This window comes from Panthera tigris, chromosome A1 (genome assembly GCF_018350195.1).
Source record: "Panthera tigris isolate Pti1 chromosome A1, P.tigris_Pti1_mat1.1, whole genome shotgun sequence".
In the NCBI taxonomy this organism is placed as follows: domain Eukaryota; kingdom Metazoa; phylum Chordata; class Mammalia; order Carnivora; family Felidae; genus Panthera; species Panthera tigris.
In genome coordinates, this window is record NC_056660.1 from 151,883,612 (window position 1) to 151,910,698 (window position 27,087).

Genomic DNA, 27,087 nt, shown 5'->3' on the forward strand with positions numbered 1-27,087 from the left:
GTTTGGTCATTTTCAACAATTTTGTAGGGTTCATAAATAAAGGTCCAGATTAAAGAATCCTGCCAAGTAGTTTTGATATAGGCAAATCCTACTTAACTGTTTTACCCTAAAGACTCTGTTGGCCAGAAATGATGAGTTCTATTATGCGTGAAGCTTTTAATAATTATTATCTTTTTACATTTTAATCACTAGTAACATTACTCTGGTGCATATAATTCTAGAGGTCAATTACTATTTAAAATGGAAAAAAGGACTACCAAAATTACTTTATTACACCATAATTTTTGGTATCGAATGATTACAAAAACTTAAGCTTCACTAGAACTTGGAAATATCCTCAAAGCACTTTTCCAATATAAGACTTTGTTAAAAATAAAACTTGTTTTATGCCATTAGAAAATGTCAAAATTTTAATAATATAAATTGTAACAGAAGGCTTTCATTTTGCCTAATTAGAGCAAAGAAATTTGTTTTGTTGTTAAAGTAATATTTTTATTCATAAACAGCAACACCCCAAAGAGGCCATAAAGGGTGTGAAGAGCAGATTTTATGGGAGATAAAGCAGAATAATCACACTATATTTCCAGAGAATTTGCATTTGGATTTTATTTGATGCCTATTTATACTGATTTCTAGTTTTATAGTGGTAACAAGATTTTCCAAATTTATTTCAGTTGAAAGATCATGATTGTAACTGCATACCTCAAGATGACACCTACAGAAGTTTTAGGGTGCCCCTAATAAGGATTCTCCAGGTATAATTTATTAAAAGCAAGCAAACAGATGAACAAACTAGGCTAACTGAATTTCTTTTGTAAGTTATCATTTCTATCCACAAATGTTTACTGAAAACCTGTTGTAGTTATTACTCAGTCCCTGCATGGGTGAGGAGTAGGGGGTTGAAGAAGTGGTATTTAAATGACCTCCATCTTGCATCCTAGCATCTAGATCCTTGCCTTGTGCCAATAGAAAGAAAGAGCAAGAGATTTAAGGAGAGAGGACAGAGTCAGTGACCAAAGCTAACTTAGTAAACTCCAAGACCCCTTTAGGCCTCTTATAACCACATGAAGGGTCTTGGTTCACTTTTATTGAGCATGTACCCACTTAAATCTGAGCTTGTTAATTAGGACAAGCCTACTCTGTTATGGCATGGTTGGTTGACTGGTTGATTTTTGTTATTGAGGAAGGAAGCATACTACTCTCTAGACTACTATTTATACTACTAGTTTGTGGCTCTACTAGCATTTACTCTTAAATAGTGACTATTCTTGTATGGTCTATTAATGCTATCCCCAAAATATATTATACTTGTGTTTCAGTCTCATATTCTAGCTCTCTGTCTCTCTTATCTTCTCTAATTTACCATAGGTAGGTCACTTTTGAAAAAAAATAGCTGAGAATATTAAATATGAAATTATACACCCTACAATTATATGCATTCCATTCTAGAAAAGAAGACCAGATAGGAGAAATCCAAAAGGAACCAATAGATTGTATTTACATAACAGAGTAGAAAGAAGAGATGTAAGATAGTAAGCTGACCAATTTGAGAGAGAGACTAGGCAGAGTTCCAAGATTTGACAGTATTTGGAGCCTAAATATTTGTGAAACCACATTTCACAGTGCATCACACTGACCAAAAAGCTCATGTTAACTGAAGAGAATGGAAATATGAGAAACCTGACATATGAAAGGGAGAAAGGTATAAGGTGGTTAAAATCCAGAGATTAAAGGGGAAGAAGGTGGCACTGAGAATAATTAGAAAGAAATCTGAGAAATCAAAAATAGTGACAAATCCCCATCACTTCTCCAATCAGCATAAATAAAAATAGACAGTAAAGGGGGACCAAAAAAAAAACAAACAGGAATTTATCTTAGAAAAGAACGTTATCATCAAAAGTAGAAAAGTCAATAAAGGGAAAAATTAAGTAGAGAGGAATTGCAAATTATAAAAATAATTAAATGGGATTGTGGGGGCACCTGGTTGACTCAGTCGTTTAAGCATCCAACCCTTGATTTCAGTTCAGGTCATGATCTCACAGTTTTGTGAGTTCAAGCCCCACATGGACTCTGAACTGACAGTGTGGAACCTGCTTGAGATTATCCCTCTCTCTCTCTGCCCCTCCCCTATTCACATTCCCTCTGTCTCTCTCAAAATAAATAAACTTTTAAAAAAATGGGATTTTGAATATTTATTTACACATACATATGTGAATGTCTGTTTAACAAACTGAATGCAGAATAATGGAGAAGAGGTTCACTTTGAGGCCCCTTAATTGAGTGGAAGGGAGTCTCAGGACCACACCTCCCTATGCTTGTTAAGACATTAATGTCAAAACCTAATATTGATATTAAATAAATCACTAAATCTTTGCTAAAGTCTATAATATGTAACTAGAAATAATTTTCTAAAGATGTGTGGATAAAGGTGAATACTCATAATAGTGTGCTGTGAGTACTACTATAAGCACTTTTTCCTTTTTTGCTATTTCAATATCCAGCAGTGTGTAATTATATAATGTCAACCTGTTATGTTTGAAAATAATACCCCCACAGGGGTTGGCTTATATCACAAGATCTTTGAATATGAATGTGGTTATAAGAATTTTCCTTCTGATTATACCTATGTTGAGGTAGTTTGTTGCTATAGGTTATGGTAATAATACTTCACATTTTATAGCCTTTTCATCCAAGGATTTAGGAAATGTTGCTAAAAATAAGAGAGCTAAAATTCAATAGCTAGAAAACCTAACATCGTGGTTCTTTCTCTACTTATTGTGGAACATTTTTCTTCTTACAAAAAAGTAAGATTTTTTTTTCTTCACTATTTCTCAAATTTTTCTTTGGTAACTGAGGAAGATTATGCTAATATAAATGTAGAGGCAATTACAAGAAACACACATAATGAACTAGAGTACATATAGTTGAAGAAACTTTATATCTAAAGCAAAGAATAGGTAAGCAGTTAAAAAGTGCTTTGAACACTAATGAAAACACGCTAATTTAAAAGTACAATGACACTAGTGAGCTTCTATTTTAATTGCTTTCTTGGGCATATAACCGGACCCATATTTGCAAAACAGCAGATTATGTCTAGTGTTAGGCTAATTCACCACTTGGAATTAAATGTACAACTAGCTCATAAGCATAATCCACTGAGCAAATCCATGACTCACAAAAGCAGCTCCTCTTTAATACAAAGAATAGACCAAAGAGAAGGAAGCTTTTAAGACTAGCAGAGAAAGAATATGATATAATCTGTCAAGACACAAAACTACTGTACAAATGTTGTAAGTATATTCATGCGTAATCAAAATAATGATGCTAGAGTACTATAGCACTTTAAGGAAGAAAATATTTATGATATTTAATATCAACTTCTGTGCATCTCAGATTGAAACTGATATTATATTTTCTTCTCATCTTGCCTGTCAACCTAAAACTTCTCACATAACCCCATGGTTCTATTTTTGTTATTGCTGTGCTTTGTTTTAATAATATATTCAAGTAGTAGAAATTCAGAATATCTCAGGGTGGTTTGAAATTGAATACATGTTTCCAATTCCATTGCTTATTCATTCAATAAATATTTAAAGAGGTCTTAATATGACCCAGGCACTAGACTAAGAGCTGGGGAGAAAGCCATGAGTTAAAGAGATGTGGCCTCTGTCTTCATGGGCCTATTAGCCCAGAAAGGAAGACAGATCCCAAGAAAGCAAGTGCTATGGCGGCCATGAAAAGAAGTGCAGGAACCATGAGAGTATTGAACAGAATGACTGTGGGGGAGAGCTGTGTCACATAAGCCATGAAGGATGAGTAAAAGGTAGGGCTTAGAAAGGTAGAAGAACAAAAGGTAAGGGGAGGAGGAAGGACCCTTCCTGAGAGAGGGACTAAGTATTCTGTGGCAAAAAATAACATGATAAATCAGGATAAGCCAAGAGTCTTCAAATGCATAGTCAGTACCATACCAGCAGTTGCTGTGTTGTTTTTTGGGTTCATTGATATATCATCCTAGTGCCTAGCACACAGTGATCAGCCAATTAATATTTACTAAGTTAATGTGATTCAAGGATAGATAACTAAGAGGAGATCAGCACAAAATGATTCTACAGAGGTAAATAAAGGTCAGATATGCAGGACCTCAGAGGCATGTTAAGAATGTTTCATTTTACCCTAAAAGGGGAAATCACTGAAGATCCTGTGCAGGATAGTAACATCCAAAAAGATGATTTTTCCTATTATCATATTTCATCAACTCTAAGGAACCACTGAATATAAAATATATCATTATTTTATGTGACTTATTTTTTAAAAATGCTACTAATTAAACTGCAGATGCAAAATTAGTTGTAAGACTTCCCCTGATTTCAAAGAAGTCCAAATGTAAAAAAAAAAAAAAGTGTGTATTGTCATTAATGAAATATAATGTGTGGAGAATGGATTAAAAGTGGGAAACCATGGGTACAAAGCAACTAGTTAGAAGCATATTATCATGGCTGCTTCAGTGACTCAGGCTATTACAGAAGTTGAAGACTGGACCATTACCATGGCAGTTTGGAAGCAGAAAAATGAAAGAAAGAAAAGGTATTCAGGAAGTAGAATTGTGAGAATTGTAACTGTTAATTATTAGAGTGAGAAAGTCCAAGGCATTGGGTGGATGGTTTATTGAATTGGAAACATTAATACGGATGCTATGAAGCAAAATCTGGGCTAGAGATATAAATTTGTGATTTATCAGCATATAGATCATGAATGAAGTCATGGGAGCAAAGAGAATTCTTTTTTTAGGGAAGCAGGTTTTAAACAGGGTCCATGACTCCAGCTGCATTACTGTGAATTGGAAATGACCATGATGGGAGACAGTAAAACAAATCAAAATCTTCTTGACATAATACAAGAGAAAGAAATGTGGGCCTGACAAAGGCATGAGCAGTGAAACAGAAAGAGGGTTCAGATCACACAGATATTGTAAAGGTGAGATCCTAGGACTTAGTGACTAAACCGGCTGTGGAGGCTGTGAAAGAAGAAACGGTCAACTCTTCACAGGTTCCTGGGTAGATCATAGTGCTATTAACTATATAATAAGGGAGGAGGAGGAGGAGGAGGAGGAGGAGGAAGAAAAAGAAAAAGAAGAAGAAGAAGAAGAAGAGGGAGGAGGAGGAAGAAGAAGAAGAGGAAGAAGAAGAAGAAGAAGAAGAAGAAGAAGAAGAAGAAGAAGAAGAAGAGGAAGGAAGAGGAGGGGGAGGAGGAGGGGGAGGAGGAGGGGGAGGAGGAGGGGGAGGAGGGAGGAGGAAGAGAGGAAAAAGAAAAAGGAGGAGGAGAAAGAGGAGGAGAAGAAGAAGACGAAGCAGTGGAAGAGGTGGAAGAGGAAGAAGAAGTAGAAGAAGGGGGAGGGGGAGGGGAGGAGGAGGGAGAGGAGGAGGGGAGAGGAAGAGGGGGAGGAGGAGAGGGGGAGGGGGAGGAGAAGGAGAAGAAAGAAGCAGCTTGCAGGGAAGACAAGAAGCTCTAGTTTAAGACCATTTAATGGCTGACTCTGACCTATAGAACATCCAAATGAAGACGTTTGCCACGCAATTTTAATATTCAAACAAAAACAAAAATGTTATACTGTGCTATATTGAAACCTAGTTCATCCTACAAACAACACTGGGGACATCCTGAGCATAAATATTTGGTTCAAGAAGAGGTATCATCATAATATCTGAGAGTTCAAATTCTATGGTTAGATGGTCTGGAAGACAGTCTTCACTCCAGTGCTGCTGGCTAAGAGATCTTGGGCTAGACACTTGACAACTCTGAGCCTTGGTTTCTTCATTGGTAAACTGAGGATAATGTTTAGCTTCTAAAGGTGTTTTACAAATGAAAAAAGAAATAAAAATATGTAGAACAGTGCTTGGCATGTGTAAAGCATTTGATACATTGCAGCTATTTTTATTATCTTTTTTGGTGGGGGACAAATTTGTTTAATGTTACAATTGTATTTATTCTTGTCATTCTTACTTGAAATATTTATTGGCCTCTGCTATGTGGGAGATACTGGTAACCAACTTCTTCTACCATATCTCCCATCTCTTATTGTAAACATTGAATCAGTTGCTATTCCTCAATTTTTTTCTCTGTTCTCTATGTTCTTTGATGTCTTGCCCTTCAGTCTGGTCTAAAATGTCAGCAAGACCTCACATGCATGCCACCACATGGTCATACAAACTTTCTTCATAATAGACCAAATAATAGGATATAAGGAAGACAGACATGATTCAAGGTACAGAGGACCCACATTTGAACCAATAACTTATATTTCTACATAGTTTATATATTAAAAGAGAAAGGTAATTTCAACATCAGAGAGAGTCATTTCCTCAAAATGATTTAAATTTCCTTTTCAGCTTCTCTTGGGGGGAAATTGCATCATTAATTTGTGATTCTCTTTTTCTAACATTTGTAAATTTAATACTTACATGTACCTTTCTTCCTTCAGGGATTTGTTCTTCTTTGCTACTATTTTGTTATCATTAAAAGGCTTTGAAACAAAGTCATTTTGAAGCTATTCTTGCTTACGCTTTTATTTTTCGCTTCTTGGCTTTAACACTAGTTTTTAAATTCTTACCCAGAGTTGCCTGTTGGAAACTGCCCTTGTTATAGAAGAGGTTACCATGATTTATAATAGATCTAGATACATATTCTTTTGTGGTTTCTAGATTTCCCTTTGCTTACTTGTTTTGGGAAATTCTTCAATCTACTTCTATCTGCTAATTGATCACTTACTCAGCTAGAATTTCATCGCTTTATTTTGAAATTGTTTCCTTTTATTTAATTTTTATCTTCCTCTGGGCTGTATATGCCAGTAGGATAACAGGGAGAATCTCCTACATGTCACTATCCTAATTTAAAAAGAGTCCCATATGATAGCCACCTGTTGCCTCTTTGCTCATGGCAGACCACCCAGGATCCCGCATGGAAATGGAAATCTCGCATCAGTTCCTTCACTAAAGAACACACACTCCAGAATTAAAACACAAGCATGTATTTCCTGTATTTAGGGGAACAACAGTTATGGAGCATATTTTTTAATGTGTCGGGATGGCACTCCTTTGTTAACTATAAGAGCTTGTAATCTAGTTGGGAGAGAAAAAATGCCATGGAATGGTTCAAGGATCACCACACACACAAAAAAATGAATTGCAAGAAGTACCTGGGTGGCTCAGTATGTTAAGCTTCCTTAACCTCTTGATTTCGGCTCAGGTTATATTCTCACAGTTGGTGAGATCAAGTCTGCATTGGGCTCTGCCCTGAAAGCATGGAGCCTTATTGGAGTTCTCTCTCCCTCTCTCCCTCTGCCCTTCCCCTGCTTGCTCTCTCTTAATAAATAAATAAGTAAATAAAAATTAAGTGCAAATTTTAAGGAAAAGCAGATAAACTGAATATACAAATCACTCAAAGAGGATACAGAGCAATTGACTGTTTCTGATCAAATAGGATGAAAGAGTTCCTAGGGAGTAGAAATTTTTTAAACAAGTGAAAAAATCTGGTAGGCATTTAACAAAAGAAAGTAATCTTGATTATTTCAAACAAGCAATAATATGGAGGTTTCAGAGAGCCAAGAGACACAGAGACCAATGAAATAGTTTGGGACCCACTCTATTCTCAATTCAAATAATATTATATAACATCAGATGCTTTCACATTGGTTTTAGTTCTGTAATTATCTGGATATTTTTCCTGCAAATTTTTAGCTGATATCACTGCCCTACCTCTTGAAAATAGGGAAGAAAGTGCAAACAAAGAGTTTTTGCCTGAAAGTAGGTGACAGCTTCAAAAGGGAAATATGGTCCTTTATAACTCTCATGGAACAAAAATGTTTAGAAGTGATAGCAGCCCACCATAACTCTATTTCCTCATGTGAAATTGCCCGATAGGCAGGACCCTTTCCATTCTTTAGTAAGAATATGAAAGTAAAGCTGGCATGATTTTTAGATGGAGATTTCTTACAGAAACTCTCTATGCATTATATGTATGTTACACTTGTTACAAAATGTCTAAATTGTCTTCTGAAAAAAAATCTTACTTGTTTCACATAAATCATCAAGAAAAAGTAAATCATTAATTGTGTGGTGAATACATGGGGAAATTTTTACCAAGGCTCTCCAGGATCAAAGACATGTTGAGAAGAAGCAAAACGGAACAGCTTTTTGGAGCAGCCCAAAAGAAAACAAAATAAGAAACTTCCCAGAAGTTTTCAGGCTTTAGGCAAAAACACAACATGAGAGTTAAACAAGAAACTTTAGTCTCTATGAAATAAAATGGATATAGTCTATTGGGAAGAATAATCTTGACTTAGAGAAAAGTCTCAATTAAAAAATAATTTCTCCAGAGTGTAGTATTCATAATTTCAAGCATAAAATAGAAACTATAATGAAAAAATGTATTAGTAAAATTACATTAGATTTTGAAAATTTACAATTCATTATAGAGTGCTGAAAATACAAGAATTTATTGCACAAAATAGAAGGTAAAGGTGTGTTGCAAAAATTCCTATTTCATGAATCACTTAGTTTTGAAAAGAATTGGATTTCTTCATGTTTGTAAGTAAAACCTAGAATTTCAAAGTAAAACAACAACAAAAATACCGCATTCAAAAATGCAGGCTTTCATAACAGAGTTTTAGTTCTAACTTTATCATTTACCATGTTCCTTCCATATTTTCTTTATATAAATACATGCTGTGGAAATTTGTTGTGATATATATAAAGAACCTAAAATTTCCTGTTAAGTATGGTGGATTAAACACACCTATTCTCTGGCCCTTCCCCAAAACTCTAAAGTTTAAAACACACATACACACACACACAAGAAAAGAAAAAAAAACACTTTTAAGCATAAATCCATAAGGACAATAAAAATGAGTGAGAAGAATGTAGGAGACAAGAGATGACATGATAATTTTAGAAAGTAAAAAGCAAATAGGAAAAAGGGAAGTGTCTCAACCTATCAGAGAAAGCTGAAAACTAAGTCTACGATCTAATCGTGCCACAGCACTTGGAAAGCCTCGACAACTGGCAGCACCAAGTATTTCTGAAGGTAGGTATACAGGGGGACTTCAAACAAAATTATAGACAAATCTTTCTCATCCATTGAAGAGGATAAACTAGGGCAAGTTCTGAATCCAAGGATAGGTTACAGCTGAAGGCATGGGAAAGGTATCAAGTCGCAACAAGAGCTTTGAGGGGAAGTTTACTTTAGGAACAACATTCTCCCTCAACTCCATCCTCTACTTGGCTCTCAGAACACCAGCAATCATACTTATCCCATACCCCAAGACATAAGATTAAAGATTCTTCCCTGAATTAGCCCAAGGGAAAAGATATAGAAATAGAAGAGAAAAAGCAGTTAAACATTTAGGGATCCATCTAACAGATCCAATATCAAAATACCAGGAATTACTGAAAGAAAAAAATAAAACCTAAAATTGAAGGCAATAAATTATTACAGAACTAAAACAAAAAAACATTCAAATCATGAAAGTCAGGATTTCCAAATTAAAATCTGGGTAAACACAGTTCTTTTAAAGCACTAAAGACAACTAAGGCAGGCAGGATTTGAAGAGCCAAGATCACAGAGAAAGGAAAATGCATTGAAGTAAGCCTTACATTCATTGATGGTCCTCAGAGCATTTGTTAATTTGTATTGTGTGGTTTTGAAGCTGAAAAAAGGGGTTGGCCTGGAGTTTGTTGTCAGTGTCAATGGTTTGGGGAGACACAAATTCAAGTTCAGGGATACCCAGGATTCCAAAACTTGAGGAACCAATATCCTAAAGAAAAGAGGACCACAGGGAGAAGTAAACCTGACATTCCTTGGAATTTTTCTCTTTAACGTAGTTTCAGATTCTTAAACTTTTCAGGATTAGAAGCAAAGAAAACAAGCAGAAACCTGCAGTTAGAAGCTAAAAATGAAGCAGAATATTTAACTGACCACAGCGTCAAGAAGACAAAACTTAAAGTTCAAGGCCCACCAAGGATAAGAGATCTTGATAAATAGTTCCAGACTTTTAGCCAAGATCCCCAAAAGGAAAATCCTCTAGAAGCAAGAACAGACTGGAAATAGACTATCTGCAAATGTACCAAGGTGATCCATCCCTCCTTTAACTGCTTGCTAAAGAAGAGAAAATTGTCTCTGGAAAAAGATAAAAATCATCCAGAGCCTCTATAAGTTTTAATTTACAATGTCCAGCATTAAGTCAAAAATAACCAGGCATGCAAGAAAGACAAAAATGACTCAAAACAAAGAGCAAATAAATAAATAAATAAATAAAACAGAAACAGACCCACAGGTAGTCTAGGTATCAGAGGTATCAATATGGACTTCAAAATAGCTACACTAACATTCAAGAAAATAAATCGCAAGATGAATAATTTTGTCAGAACAGTCTATATTAAAAACAATCCACTGAAAATTTAGAACGAAAAAATTTTAAAAAACTCAAAATAAGAAATCTATAGATGGGTATAATAACACATTAGACAAGCAAAAGAAAGGATTAATGAATTAGAAAATAGTTCATTTGAAAAAAAAAAAAATCCAAACTGAAACATAAAGAGAATAAAAGAGTAGAAAATTCAGAAAAGGCATTAGAGTCAAATGGGTCACAGTAAAAAGTTGTAACAGACATGTAAGTGGAATATTCAGGATGACAGCTATGGGGCAAGTCTATAGAGCAACCAGTGCAGATGAAGGCTGGAGAACAGATCTCTAGAAGAGCTATTTCTAACACAGAGTGAATACAGTGGTCATTCAAAGTATTAAAATTTCAGTTCTGTCAGAGAATTGGCGATGAATCAGTGATATTTACATAGAAAATTTTTTTAAAAAGAGACTTTTTATTTCAAAGAAAACATAAGCTATATCAGAAAGGCAATGAAATACAGTATAACATATGGTTTGCTATGCATAATATATGATCATAACAATGTAAACAAATATTGACTTAAATAAAACATATAGGATAAAATCTTGGATTATGAGTAACTTATTCTGTGAGTATTCCACAAAACCAGCAAACATTTCTAATAAATTTTAACTTGACACGTGAGTGATGTCTTGCAAGACAAGTAGTACATGATGCTGAATGTCACATGATCACAACTGAGCCAGTGGTTCTTGAAATTCGCTTTGATATACAAGTACTTTGAATTACAAGCGTGTTTCCCAAACAAATTATGCTCACAAACCAAGGTTTTAGTGTGTAATTTTACTGAAAGAATGAGAATGGAGAAATATTTCTGGGTTGAAGTGATAGGATATGAGAAAGCTAAACCATAATCTTCTAGAGCAAAAAGTCAATGAATAATATTTAAAACTGACAAATCAGGGGTGCCTGGGTGTCTCAGCTGGTTAAGCTGTTGATTTCAGCATAGATCATGATCTTACAACTTGTGAGTTCCAGCCCCACATCGGGCTCTGCAATGACAGTGCACAGCCTGCTTGGGATTCTCTCTCTCTCCCTCTCCCTCTGCTCCTCCCCCCTTGCACGTGCTCTCTCTCTCTCTCTCTCTCTCTCTCTCTCAAAATAAATAAAATAAACCTTAAAAAAACCTGACAAATCAAAAAATAATGGTAAAAGCTGTTATTTTGATATATGGAAGCAAATATTTTTTTAAAAAACAGCTAAAAGTAATTTAAAGCAGTTGCATCTGGAGAGAAGGAATTTGTAGAGAAGAGAAATAAAACAGGAGCCAGCTATTTTTTATGAGTCTTAAAGTATTGTTTGATTTCTTAAGCATATGCAAGTATGACTTTAAAAAAAATACATTAAGATAAAAAGGATAAAGAAAATAAAATGACTGGTGTATGGTAGGTATTCCATAAATGTTTATTATATAAATTGTAAGACATCAGGGAGTGTGGTAAAAGGTAAGTCATTGACAATTTGTTGAGCTCAGGATCCTTCCAGAGGAGTGAAGCATTGCCTGAAATTCTGCCCTGAGTGCATCTTCTGCCTGAGAGTGTCTTCTCCCTTCCCCACCACCCGCCCCCCCCCCCACCATTTGCTGGAGTCTCTTGATAACTATTCAGCAGGACTGTCCCGCCTCAGAGAAGAGAAAGCAGCTGCCTACACAAAGCTAGCTGATAACACTGAATTGTCACATGCCTATAAACGAATAATATGAACTTCCTGAGGCCTCGATTTTTCAGTTCTTCCAAGCTCATAGAGTCTGGCTACTAACCGAATAGTAAGGTCAATTGGCTTTCTTCCTTGGATTATTAAATCTTAGAGAAACTTCAAGCCCTGATTTGATCCAGATTGTGGTGGCAGGCAAGAAATCATCTATGTTAAAAAGCTGGAATAGTTTATCCCTCCCCCTACCCCCACCAAACAACAACAGCAACAACAGTATAAAACTCACGTTCCACCTCCAATCAAGTCTGCTTAGGTGGCCATGTATCTGAGAAATGACATTTATAGTGAGGCTATTTACAGCTTCAAACAGCACAAACAAACCTGATAAGTACCTGGAGAAACAAAGGTAGTACAGAGCAGAGGCTCAGGGCTTTTTATTAGGATGGATGGATAGATGTATCGATGTAAGGACAAGTATTGACTCGGGAGACAAATATGGCACACAGCAACTTAATCTTAGACACTCAGGGACCAAAAATATGAGAGTGAGGCAATACCTTCTATACTCCTTCCTCCACAATTTTGGGTTCAAACACGGTTATCTTATGCAGTCAAAGATCTCAGAGTTGGAAGGGATATTAGGAGATTGTTTTGTTCTCTTTAACAGATGAAGAAACAAAAGCTTTAAGAAGTCACGGTAGGGGAAAATTCTGGGAAGACAATGGTGGCAGTTGGGGTAGTTTTAAATCACCTCAAATTGTCATGAAAACAGAAAACAGCATGACAGCAAAACCAAAAACCTGCAGACCAACATGTAAAACAAAATAGGTGATAAGATATTGTGTTTTTTTTTAAGTTTATTTATTTATTTTGAGAGAGAGTACAAGCAGGGGAGGGGCAGAGAAAGAGAAGAGAGAATCCCAAGCAGGCTCAACACTGTCAGTGCAGAACCTGAGGTGGGGCCTAAGCCCACAAACCATGAGATCAGGACCTAAGCCAAAATCAAGAGTCGGACGTTTAACCAACTGAGCCACCCAGGCACTCCAGTGATAAGGTGTTTAGTTTATTGAACCCCCAAAACAAATAGCAACAAAACATCAACAGCGATACAATCAATGTGGAGTCAGCATTTCTGTGTAAGGAGTTAGAGGGGTGTCTTCACAGACCCAAGGACAACAAAACCCCCAAATCAGTAGAAAGTGTTGCAAACCAAGATCAAGTCTTCTTCCTAATAAAAATAAAATTGTTATTTTGGAGGTATATGTTGATTTCATTGATATCACAAAAGATTCATACACTCTAGTCTGTGGAGCATCACAGAAAATCTGAATATTGGTAAGTCATCAGGTTATACCAGTCCATCAATTGGCAATTTTTAAACATTGCTAAGAAAATAAATAGCAGTTTGAAAGACTATTCGTGTGTGTGTGTGTGTGTGTGTAAACTTACATATATCAATGTATCGATTTTTTTTTAAATTTTTTTTCAACGTTTTTTATTTATTTTTGGGACAGAGAGAGACAGAGCATGAATGGGGGAGGGGCAGAGAGAGAGGGAGACACAGAATCGGAAACAGGCTCCAGGCTCCGAGCCATCAGCCCAGAGTCTGACGCAGGGCTCGAACTCACGGACCGCGAGATCGTGACCTGGCTGAAGTCGTACACTTAACCGACGGCGCCACCCAGGCGCCCCTGTATCGATATTTTTAAATAATCTTTCCTTCAAACTATTAGCTTTGTACTCTTTGCACTAAATCAAATGATTCTAGAAAAATCACTATATTTTAATTTTAAAATTGTTTGGAACTATGAAATTGACCTTTAAAAATACTAATGTTTCAGCCAAGCGCTCAGGTATCCTTTTAGCATTAGGAATACTTGCTCTCATCTTGCTGATATCAAAACTGCTATTTTCCTCTCAAAATGCATGAGAAGATGTCCAGTGTACATTGATATGGTGCCCTGAGGATGTCTCTATTTATAATATGGGGTATCTCATGAACAATTCTGGTTCTAGGCAATAGTGCTCCAAGGCAGAACAGAGTGGTCTGTCCCAAGTGACTTTCTTAGGTGGCCCCCTATGATGCAAATTCGGCTGCCCTCGAGGCACCCTATAAATTTATTATAAAAAATCTAAAATGAAAACCCACAAACTAACAAAAAAAAAGTTTGTCTTACTAAAATGAAAACTATTCCCCTGAACTCAATGTAACTTTAAAATAGAGCAGAGCAACAGTTACCATAAGAACCAATGGAAGAGGCCTCTAGCACTATTTATTAGGAAATTCCATTTTATTAGGAAGAAGCACTGGTTTCTTGTATATAACTCTGAAAGAAGTAAAAAAAAAAAAAAATTCTAATCTGAAGTTGCTGAAGTGATTACGGCGCCCTATGTGCTTTGCAATCATTATATCGCTTTCTGGTTAGACATGAGCATCAACATTGTTACAGTTTATTGTGTCCAGAATTTGTTTTAACAGCCTTCTTATCACTTACTTTGACATCTCCAGAAATGTATGTTGGCAAGAATGGTTGGACAAATAGTTAAATAAAAATCTGAAACTGTCTTTTAAACTCTAGTTTTGTGACTTCTGCTTCTGACCATGATAGAGAAACAGGGAATCTTCCACCTTAAGCAAAGAGAAAACAGGACAAAAATATAGGAAAGAATTGTTTTCAGACATTGAACAATAGGCAGCACAGGAGTGTGCAACCTAAGAAAAGGGAAACAATGTGAACTCTACTATCGTTCCACCTTACTCCCTGAAGGCAGTTTCCAGTTCTCGGAGAAGACAAGGAAACCCAGACTGAGCCCTGTGGTCTTGCTGGGTTTAAGAGGCAGAAGTTGGAATTCAGGGCAGCCAAGACAGGTAGAATTTCCATAGCAAAGTGCCAGAGAGGAGGGAGCTCCACAGATAGAAATTTCCAGAGATCAGTGGAGGATTTCCCACAGATCTTTAGCTGAGTACCAATCTGTACGTGCAAGAGAAAGTAGTGCCTTTGACCAAATAAAGAAGCAGCAGAAAGCAGAAGGCCAATTTTCCATTCCGACAGGGCCAGAAACTCTGCCTGTCCCAACCAACCAGGGTGAGAAGACTCATAATACTCGAAACAAGAGGAAGTATCTTCAGGTTATACTGCTTTTGTTGCCAGGCCAAATTAGCCCTAGTTTAAAGGCTGTTCTGGATCTGCCTAATAAAGCTTAAAACTCAGCCTCAGGACTCCTGGGTGGCTCAGTCGGGTGAGCCTCAAGTTCATCTCAGGTCAGGATCTCATAGTTGGATCCCCGCATCTGTGCGACAGCTCAGAGCCTGGAGCCTACTTTGGATTCTGCCTCATTCTCTCTCTGCCCCTCCCCCCATCTCTCTGTCTCTCTCTCTCTCTCTCTCTCTCTCTCTCAAAAATAAATAATAAAAGCAAAACAAACAAAAAACAAAAAAACTCGGCCTCAAAGGAATCTGGTTCCTAAGACTTAACTGTGTGCCAGGACAAAATACAACACTGTTTATAGAAATGCCAAAACATTTAGCACTCAAAAACAAAAGCACAATATCCAGTATCCAATCAATACTCACCACACAGGAAAAGAAGCATACATGAGAGATAATAGAATTAGCAAACACAAGTGTGATGAGGAGAGAAATGAGGTTTGGTTTTTTTTTAATGGAACACTTAGAGATGAAAAGTTGAGTACCTGAAATAAAATATATACACTGGGTATGATTAACAGCAAATTAGGAGCTGCATGGGGGAGGGGGAGCGCATTTGAAGACAAGCAAAAGCAACTATCCAAAATGAAGCACGGAGAAAAAAAAAAACTGGGGGTGAGGGGGCGGGAAGAAAGGTATCACTGACCTCTGGGATAATATCAAGTTGTCATAATACGTGTGTGATCAAAATCTAGACAAAAGCCAAGAGTACAGAGGAAAGAAAAATCTTTGAAGAAATAATGGCTAAAAATCTCCCAAAGTTGGTAAATTCTACTTAGTTTTAAATTCACAGTATCTCTGAAAATTCTATTCTCCAATGATTGATAAACCTAACACTTGACTTGGGGAGACAAAAAGCCAAAAATTCAAAGCTAGTACTGAGAAATTCAACACAATGTCTTAACTGTGTTATCAAGGGGGAAAAGAGAGAGAGAGAGAGAGAGAGAAAGAAAATAATTAACAGCCATAAGAAGTGAATTAAGGTTGAAATGTCATGTGGTACTTTAGCCTGAATTCTGAATTTCCTTGTTCTCATCGATCTAAATCAGGCCCTAATGATATTTAAATGAAGCTACTTGTAATTCCCATAATAGGCAAACAGAAGGGAGGTTAAAATAATTCTATTATTTCACAATGATGAAACAGATTGAATATTTCAATTATTCTACTTATTATAGTACACATAGAACAATGCACTGTAATCTGCTTCGATATATATAGGCTCTTTAACCACACCACAGTGGGACTAATACACTCCATTTGGTTGAGCTTCACTCGCTGATTCAGTGTTGGAATAAAGTACTTCACAGATTAGCTTAGTCTGCAGCACTTAAAGGTCAGGATTTATTGTAATGTAAATCACAAAGCAATTTTATCTTGACAGAGATTACATACTGTTACAATATTTCTCGCTGAATCTAGTGATGCGTTTGCTTTTTCTTTGCAACTGCTGTGCAAATTGGACCGTAGCCCAGAAAAGAAAAAGAGATGGCAGGCTGCTTTGGCTTTTTAGAAACAACTTAATTCTCTTCATTTTTCAAAGTTCCACAAGAAAAAAAAATCTCTGAAAATACACATAAAATCATACATAAATACTTGTAAACCTTTACAAACCCTAAGCTCAAGTGCACACAGATATCTGTGAATGATCATCTATCAAATATTTCTATGTGTTTCAGGAAAAAGTAGAATATAATTGCTAAGGACTAACCTCTAATCATTCATACTCAGGTGTCTTGATACATTAGCTAAATTGTCTCCATTTTACAAACAGAATAAGAAGCATTCAAGTCTGATGAAAGACATCACAAATAAAAAGAAAACAAAGTATAAACAACTTTGGTGAAGATTAGGAAGTCCACTGCTGTCAGTGGTCTTTGTAACAAATATTGAGTGGCAGAGTGGCAACACCTTCCCAATTTTTCTTTCTTTGGAGACTGCGCTTAAACTAGAAACGGACTGGGACTAGAAATCAGAAATTCCTTTTTGATTACCAGGGAATTAAATGAGCTTTTCACTTAATTTGAGGAGTTTGAGGTGTCTTTATTCCTGAAATTCTCAAGACAAGACAAACTAGTTTCCACCCTAAATTATGTCTCTCAAAAAATAAACAAAAATAAAACGTCCCCACAAAGTTTAAAACAGTGTATGTATTAGATTTTGCCAAGTTTTATCAATTCTTCATTCATGGTTTACATTAATAATGTGTAAAAATGGTGTGGTAAAGCCCCAGACTCACCAGAAAATGTATATCCATGGCTAGGAGCGCCTGGGTGGCTCAGTGTCTGACTTCGGCTCAGGTCATGATCTCGCGGTTTCTGAGTTTGAGTCTCGCGTCAGGCTCTGTTCTGTCAGCTCAGAGCCTGGAACCTGCTTCAGATTCTGTGTCGTCTCTCTCTGCTCCTCCCTCTCCCCCACTTGTGTTCTGTCTCTCTCTCAAAAATAAATAAACATAAAAAAATTTAAAAAAGAAAAAGAAAATGTATCCATGGCTAATATTCAACTGCAATTACTCTATTTCTATTCCCCTCACCTGGGCCACAATTGGGTATTTACCTCAGCTCCAACTCTTACAAAGCACCTTTCCTGGAATGAAAGGTGATATATTATAATACTGTTTATCCAAATCCTGAGAAGCTTGTTCTTTCATGCTACTGGCTGTACCCTGTCAAGGAAGGCTTTCCCACCTATCAGTCATTCCGGGTCAACCTTCCTATATCTGTAATCCAATTTTAGTTTGATTCGTTTTCTTTAATCAATTCAAATGTTGGTCTACATGAACTTATTTTTAAAAATTTTTTCCAAAATTATAGATTTGACTTGATAGTTTAGAAAAAAAATAATGTTTGCTGTATACTACTTGAAACAGTCTCATGTGTCAGCTGTTGTCTATGTGGCACATTTGGGGAAATACAAGCTATACAAAGAGTTATGAAAATAGGAGTGAAGTTCAACTTGTATGTGGGCAATAAATGATGTCTTCTTATTCATAAAATACAGGAACCCATCTCCATAATTACATGTGCAATTAGGCACAGGCCCTTGCCATCTGAAAGTTCTCCCTATACAGACCAATCACACATCCCGATTTGCTTGGGACAGTCCCAGTTTATACCTCTTGTTGTCCTGAGGCTCCCTCTTTCACTCTCAAAAATGTCCTGGTTTGCATCATACCCAAAAGGCTGGAACTAATCATCCCCAGAAAACCAGAAGGTCAAAGATATTTCTCATTGACCACACTCTTGTCTTCTACAGGCAGCCCTCCAGCTCTTCCATACATGTTATTTTAATCTTCATAACAACCCTGGGAGTTAGTAGTATGTATAAACTACACATGCGGGAACAGGCTCAGGGAGGTTTAACGACTCAGTGTTCATACAGTTATTAAGTGACGCAACTAGGATTCACATCCAGATCTCTGCTCCACGTGAAGGGATCCCTTCTAGGGGATTAGGAGGTGTGGGGGTGAGGGAAGGAAAAGTGTGGGTTTGAGAGGCAGAAATATCCTGAGAAAAGGCCCATTCCCTTTCATACTTGATTTGAAGAGATTAGAGCAAGAAACAGGTCTGTAATATTGCCACTTCCCATTTCAAAAGAATTCATATTCCCTTAAAGCTATATTATCTGCACTGGTTAGATTGCCAGGATTATAGTGTTTGCTTCGGCAGCACATATACTAAAAAAAGAGAGAGAGAGAGAGAGAGAGAGAGAGAGAGAGGGAGAGAGAGAGACTGCCAGGATTATAATCAACAGGCCTTGTGAATTAAATGGACAGCTGTGTTCTGCCCTGAAAATCCAACCAAACTCTTAATTACAAGTTAAATTTTATAACTCAGTCTTCTTTTTGATGCTGAAAGGAAAAGAAAGGGGAAAAGGAGGCACCCCTGTGGGGAGACAAGAAGGAAAGGGAAGGACGGGTAACGAAACAGCCTGCCTTTTCTGCCCCACCCTCCTTCCCTCCTGCACCACTGCTCGCTGCCAAACACATCTACCCTCCCAGCTCGCGTGCGGGAGGGCGAGGGCCGAAAGCTTTACATTACACCACTGGTTTACACCCTGAGGAACGGCGCGTGAGCTGCAAATACACTTTGAAGCAACTTTCTAAAAGGCACATCTATATTTACCAATGTGTTCCACATGATTAAACTGTGAAATTTGTCTCCAGTTTGGCAATACCTTTGAGAGATGTTGTGAGGTTTAGAAAGAAAATGCCTGCGAAGTGCCTTAAGTTTCATGAAAGGAAAGCACCGTATGCATCCAAAGGTGCTACTCCACGCCTTGGCGCTATATTGGTGCAACAGCAAATAAAGTAGCCTAAGTTATGATGTCACAATGTTGTCATGCAACATCATACACAGTGAGAGCAAGAAAAATCTGTTTGAGAATGCCTCTTTTCCCCTCCTCTTCTGCATGTTAAAGCATATGGTATCCAAAACTAGTTCACAGTGAACTTCATTTCTGCCACTGCTGTAAATGAAGTTTCTTCTCAGGCAGATGTCAGTGCTAAAACTTTGGTGTTCATAAATACCAAATTTACATAAAATCTATACAGCTTTTTTTTTTTTTTTCAAAAATCTTTCTTGGTTGGTGTAGGCTGATTGGCTAGGATACATAGGTCACTTATTTCTTTCTGAAATGATTATACATTTCCAAATTCACTAATTTGAAAAACAATAATTATGAGGGGGGCACAATGACATTCCTTGAGGTCTCTGGCTATAAATGTCATGTGCCAGGTTGAAAGAAAGACAAAAAATTAGTAAGTTAACTGAGATATTCTTGGATTGTCAATTTAGGCTTATGGTCCCAAACTACTGGTCACCATTTATTGCAAAAAGCATCATTTGCAGATAGAATAAGAAACGACTCTCATAGGTACTTTATTTCCTGAAAACATCACCAAAATAACCTTTTCATAAAGCAAAGTTGAGTTTATTGCTTGCCACAGTAAGTGAGACCACTACTTTGACAAGAATCTTGGTGGAGTTTCAGAAGAGGTAAAATAAAGATCAGATATGTATAAGATATGGGAAGTTTGGTTTAAGATGGATCTTTTGATGTGAGAAGAGGGGTTTCATTATGATTGGGCAAATCTACGATCTAATAGTTTAAGATTGGTAGACACAAAATGGGGGAGGTTTAAAAAGAAAGGGCTTCAAAACAATTTTGAGGAGTAAACAGTCCTTTAATGTTGCTTTATTTGAGTAGCCTAATATCAGTTTAAAAGGATTTTCAGGAACTTTCTGAAATGAACACTAAAGTTATTAGCAACTTGATCTTCCCAGGCAAATTTCTGAAACAGTAAAATCAGTTTGATGAAGAGAGTGGAATAATAAAGTCACATTAATGAAGCATCTGAATTTTTTTTATTTTTTTCATTTATTTATTATTTAATTTACATCCAAATTAGCATACGGTGCAATAATGATTTCAGGAATAGAGTCCTTAATGCCCCTTACCCATTTATGAAGCATCTGAATTTTAAAGTCATTGTAATGTAAACCATAAGCTGTTACAGGTATACATGGTCTTGGTTTTCAACACCTTAATCACTAGTGTTGTTGAAATTCTACTGGAAAAGCCCAGACACCAAGAGCAGCTCCTTTTCTGAATAAAGGACGCACTTCAAACCACCAAAGCAGGCAAAGGCTTCCTCTCAGATACCATCTTCCTTTACCTTGTTTCATTGCCGATGACATTCTGATGGAACCATTTTTTCTTAAAGAGGTTACTTCTTTCTAGAAGATCACAGTCAATTCTGGTCTTAGGGATTATTCCTTTCTTTTGCATGACCTAGTATAACTCTGTGTATACGATATAGTTTAACACTTTGAGGATAAACCAGAAGTTCTTTGGCAACCCCTCATTGTTCTTGCTGTAATAAAAGTCCTGATCATACCTCTATTCTGTTTAAAACTTTCTAGTAAGTCTTTGTCCTCTAGATGATATCTAAGCTTCTCAACATGCCTCTCGAACCATATTTCTCTCTGCTCCTCTCTCATTGCACCACATCTATGAGCACATACTTGAATTCTATATGCCAATTGCATTAAACTACTTGCAATTTCAGAATATACCTGGCTGTCTTCCCTCACTGGAAGGGCTTCTCCGTGTAGAGCTGTGTCTATCTCATAACTGTCCATTTATTTGCTAACATGTTCCTCTCCGTCAGTAAGCAACTTGAGGGCAAGTACTATGTCTTACCATATAGTCTGGGAAATAGAGGCCACTCAAGATATTTTTTCAATAGGTAGTCAGTGAATGGATAGAGCAAATTTTATGATTCTGACCAAAAAAAATTCATAAAATGACAAGATCTCAAAAAATCATCTGACAGACCCTAAACAATGAAGAGGAATTCTTTTGTATAATTTTATTATTTTTTAATGTTTATTTATTTATTTATTTTTGAAAGAGAGAGAGTGTGTGAGCAAGGGAGGGGCAGAGAGAGAGGGGGAGAGAGTAAATCCCAAGCAGGCTCCACACTGTCAGCACAGAACCCAAAACGGGGCTTGAATTCACAAACTGTGAGATCATGACCTGAGCCGAAGTTAGTCCCTCAAATGACTGAGCCACTCAGGTGCCTTGAGGAATTCTTAAAGTGTTAGTTCCAAATCAACAGTAAATTTTAAGAGAATTAAAAAGAAGGTTTGCACAAACAAGATTTTTTTGGTTTTAATTTGTTTTTTATTTTAATAGGTAATGCAGTTAGTTACATGGTTTAAAAATCAAGAAATATAAAGTGTATTGCACAAGCCAGATTAATAAAAATTTAAAAGCATGAGAATGCATTCTGTTGTGAGACTGTGGAAAGGCATGCACTTTCGTACATTACTGGTACACCCCTTTGGAGAGGAATTTGACAATGTCTAATAAAGCTATTTATACATTTACCTTTTGACCTAATTATTCCACTTCTAGGAATTTACCCTGAAGATACACTTACAACAATAGAAAAATATACATGTACAGGGTTATTCATTGCAGCACTGTTTATAATTGTGAAATATTAGAAACAACTTAAATGCCCATAAATAGAATGGTGATGAATAAATCATGCTATATCCACAGAGAATTATGCAGCTATTAAAAAAAGAATAAGAAAAATCTTTATGAACTGATATAGAGTGACATCCATAATACATGGTTAAGAGAAAACAGCAAAATGCAAAAGAGTAGCTATAGTATTTTGCCATGCGTGTAAGAAAAAGTAAAGGGAAATATAAGGAAATATACATATATCTGCCAGCTTTAGCAAAAAGTTACATAGAAAGGATAAACTAGAAACAAATGAAATTGGGAAACTACAGGGGTAGGAACAGAATGGAAGGAATGGAGGAAAAGGAACAGGTAAAATGGATGAGTGGGATTATCTCTAAATTTATCTTCACACACAGTTCTGATTTTTAGAACAATGACATTGTTTCACATACACAAAATACAAATAAATGTTAAAAATTAAGCAAGACTTGGAGAAAGTCATAATGGAAATATAAACAGCAACAAATGAGCCTAATTCTATTAGAAATGAATAACATAACCCTATTTAAGGAGACAAAGAAAAAAAGAACTAATCCAAGTCATTGTGGATAACAACATTTTTAATATATGTATTTTAACTCTAAAGACAAAAGAGGGGCGCCTGGGTGGCTCACTCGGTTAAGCGTCCGACTTTGGCTCAGGTCATGATCTCATGATCTGTGAGTTCGAGCCCCGCGTTGGGCTCTGTGCTGACAGATCAGACCCTGGAGCCTGCTTCGGATTCTGTGTCTCCTTCTCTCTCTGCCCCTCCCCCACTTGTGCCCTGTCTCTGTCTCTCAAAAGTAAATAAATGTAAAAGAAAAATCTTTTAAAGACAAAAGAAACTGATAGAAGTACTATACCCTAATTAATAAATTGTTCTGAAATTGTATCTATTCTACGATTGAGCAAATAAATACACTGTGGTATCTATCTCACTTTTAGAAAAAGGATTTACAAATAATGGAAGGGGGAAGGCTAGAATGGCTTCAGTGGTGATGGACTAGAACTGGAGATGTTGGTATGAATCACAGTTTTTATTATACAGTGAGATGAGGAAAGAGAGAGAATGTGTTTCTCTGTGATGCCTATTAATAGGGTCTAGAAGCAATGACACCTAAGTAGTAATGAACACATCTAGCCTCCAGATCTTGGTTTCTAAAGACATAAATAAAAGGAACCGAGACTCGTTGGAAAAATGGCTGATTCCAGGGCTGGAGCAGAGAAAATTCTGTCTGGGTATGGGACATTTAATGGAACCAGAAAATATGGAAGTGTTCATAGAGATAACACACACACACACACACACACACATACACACACACAAATTGCACAAAACCTAAATTAAATGAAATAAAGAAGGAAAATATATGAAATTTTTAAAAAATCACTGGTGGCAAGGGAAAATATGGAGAAAAATACCTGAAATATTCAAATTAGATGCCTAAAATTAATTAATTTAGCCTTTGATTTTTTAATTTTACTTTGTCTAGGTACACATATCCAGCTTCCCCACTCACTTATTAATGAGTATTTAGAATAAAAATATAAGCTATAATTTATATCACGTGCTCTAATACCATAAGCAGGACAAAGGAAACATTCCATGTACTTGATCATTTTAATCCTCTTCTCTTTGTCTATTATGATCATTACAAAGAAAGGTTAAATACTGCATACTTCAATGCTGTTCTCAAGAATAATTTCCAAAACTAAAAGTAAGGTCCAGTTTTATGTCTTAGGAACTTACAATAGAGATTGATAAATAACTATAGACAGCATTCCTTCGCCCTCCCTGGGTTGCCCTGGAGATCGGCGGGGAGGGGGGATATAATTCTGGTTGTCAACATCAGCTTCAGGTGGATGCTTTTTATTTTATGTAAAAGTTGACTATTCTTCAGAGAATTGCATTAGCACATATTCACGCTAATGGTGGGTATTCTAACAACTAGTCAGTCACTGCCTGAGTCAGCTCTTCTAAAGTTGCTCTGAATGTTATTTTAATCTTCTATTTTTTATTTACCTTTCCATCCATTTATTGTGTCTCTCTACTAGTGAATCCAACACACCTGAATTTATCTTAAAATTCCTTCCTTTGCACTTCCTAAAGCATGTATCATGGTATTTGCTTCAAAGAGATACAGTTTGAGTATGAGACTGTTCGTTACCTTGCAACTTTGAATCGTGCTTTCCGTACAAAGAAGCGGGATCAATATTACATACTATGAATTGAAAGGACAACCAACTAATCCGAAAAACACCTTTACTTATCTTCAAACTGCCTATTAGAAAAAAGTAAACACAAATGGTAATTTGAAAATGATAAATACCTTCAGTCAAGTTAAATTAATCTAAGTATTTTTTTTATATTGAGCAGAATTTCTCTAGGAAGTGTATGCATCTATTTGTTTCATCCTTACAATTACCCTATAATGTAGGAATTATCCCATTTAATAGATTGAGACTCAGAACTTACTACATTTGTTCACAGTCAATTCGGCAAGTATGTGGCAGAAGTGGAGTTCACAATCTAGTGTGATTTCAAAGCCAATGATCTTTCTAACTGTACCCGCCCCTCCACACACACCCCTAATAAAATCTGAAAAAGATAAAATCAAAATAGTTGAGTGAAGTTTTAATTATGCTCAAACTAAAAACAGAGCATGAGAGGCAAAAAAAAAAAATCTTAGATAAAACCAACACAAACAGCACTGGACTAGAAGTAGGGAGACCTTGGTTCTGGACTTTTTCTCATGCTGTACCTCTCCACTCTTCTAATACCTGGCTCATTAAAACCAGACATTAAATATTCATTGACTCACTCACGTCTAACTAAAGGGTACAAATAGAATCTTTAAAACAAAATTAATCAACCCACCATATGATAATAAAATTTCAATTAGCTAGAACAATTAGGAGATTGTTTAATATAACCTTTGGTTAACTAATCATGAATAGAAAATCCTTTTTGTAGATTCAACTTTGCTATTGGACATCTATCTAAAACTCTTTTACTAAGCAGAGCAAATTTTATAGTACAGAAGAATTACTGAGGAACTTGCTATAGTAGATTCTGGGGCTCTATCTTAAAAGACTACACTTGAATTAAGAGACGATACACTATATGTATGTGTGTAATTCTGGAGTGATTCTGATTCTGATCTTAAGATGAAACTGAGAAGCACTAAGTAAAGGATATAGAACATACTAAAGCCTTTTTTGATGACAAGACTTGATAACACCTCAGTCATCATCCTGACCACTTACCATTTTTTTTCTAAACCCCTGATGTTAAAGGCACAGAATCCTAGGCCAGATTCTAAGAGTCAATAACCCTGGCTTTTACCTTTGCCCTTTAAAGAAAGTGTATTTTAAAACTCCAAACGGAGGTTAATTGCCTTCTGATAAATTGAGGTTTTGAGATTTTCGTTAGTCAGAATTAGGTGACATGGAATACAAAGTCACAATTGACATTACTAGAAGCAATGTTCGTGATACATCCTTCTTCAGGTTTTATCAAAAATATACGCAAGCATCACACATGATATACGCCAGAACTACTTTTTCACACCTTTCTATTTGAGTAGCTCATAGGCTCACTTTATTCATGGTTACAACAAACAGCGCGTGATCGGTAGTCATGGTTGCTAATAGGTATTTTAAGAATTAATGTATAAGTGACACAGTTTAAAATATATATTAAATAGCTGGCACCAAAATTCTTCTTAGAGAAAGAACATTTGTTTAGGAAAATATCCTGCTGACCCATTTGGGCGGGAATATTCATGTCAGAAGGGAAAAAAAAGAAGAAAGGGAGGACAGAATTTCTCTGCATGAAAAATGTAAGAAATTTGGGGAAGGGGGTGTTCCTTAAGAATGGAGGAAGGATGGAGAGGGATAAAGGTAAACAGTATAGCAAAGGCTAGAGTACCAGTTATAAGAAATAGCCAAGTTTTTTTTTTTTTGTTTTTTGTTTTAGTATAGCAGTATTTAATACAATTTAAAGTTATCTGTTTGGCTTAGATATAAACTTATTTTTATCTCTCCAAACATTCACTGAAGGCTGCTCTACTCTAAATGAAACTTATACTTTTCCTTTTAACCCCTTCTGAATTGTTCCATTTTTAATGTATGTATCATAAACAATGAAACAATAATATTCAAGTACTCTCTAAGCTCTTTAACATTTATTATCTCATTTAATCTTCAAAACAATTCTATAAAGTAGGTACTATTATTAGGGGCATTTTACAGATGAGGAAGCTGAATTCTAGAGAGGCTAAATAACTTACCAAAGATTACACAGGTAGTAAGTGATGGAGCCAGAATTCAAACACAAGACCGCATGCTCCTAACCTTTCCTGGTTCAAACATATGTTTGGAGCGAAATAGGCTCATCCATCCATAGATACATACATAAAATAAAGAGACATTCTAGTCTCTTTATTTGAATGCCTCTTTATTTAAACAAAATACATTTTTATAAAATAGGAATATTCAAGATATGAATAATATTCAAAATGTGGATAATATTGTTATACTACTATAATTTTCAAAATATTTTAAAATCACTAAAAGTAAAAGCACAGTAATAATAAATTCTGGGTTGGGGCACCTGGGTGGCTCATTCAGTTGAGTGACTGACTCGATTTCAGCTCAGGTCATGATCCCAGGGTTGTGGGGTGGATGCTTGCTTACACTGCTCTCTCCCTCTGCCCCTCCCCCTCACCTTGTGCTCTCTCTT

General features: G+C 36.2%; 1 long non-coding RNA gene across 3 annotated transcripts in view; it reads right to left on the reverse strand.

Annotated features, from left to right (window-relative positions):
• LOC122231466 overlaps positions 1 to 19,609 on the reverse strand; it is a 102,504-nt gene extending 82,895 nt beyond the window's left edge. For 2 of the 3 annotated variants that reach the window (XR_006208727.1, XR_006208728.1), the window contains exon 1: positions 19,500 to 19,609. This is a non-coding gene — a long non-coding RNA (uncharacterized LOC122231466). Of the gene's footprint in view, positions 1 to 17,562; positions 17,614 to 19,499 lie in introns of those variants that run through there. The other variant, XR_006208729.1, reaches the window with a different exon arrangement.
• Positions 19,610 to 27,087: the final 7,478 nt, after the last annotated feature.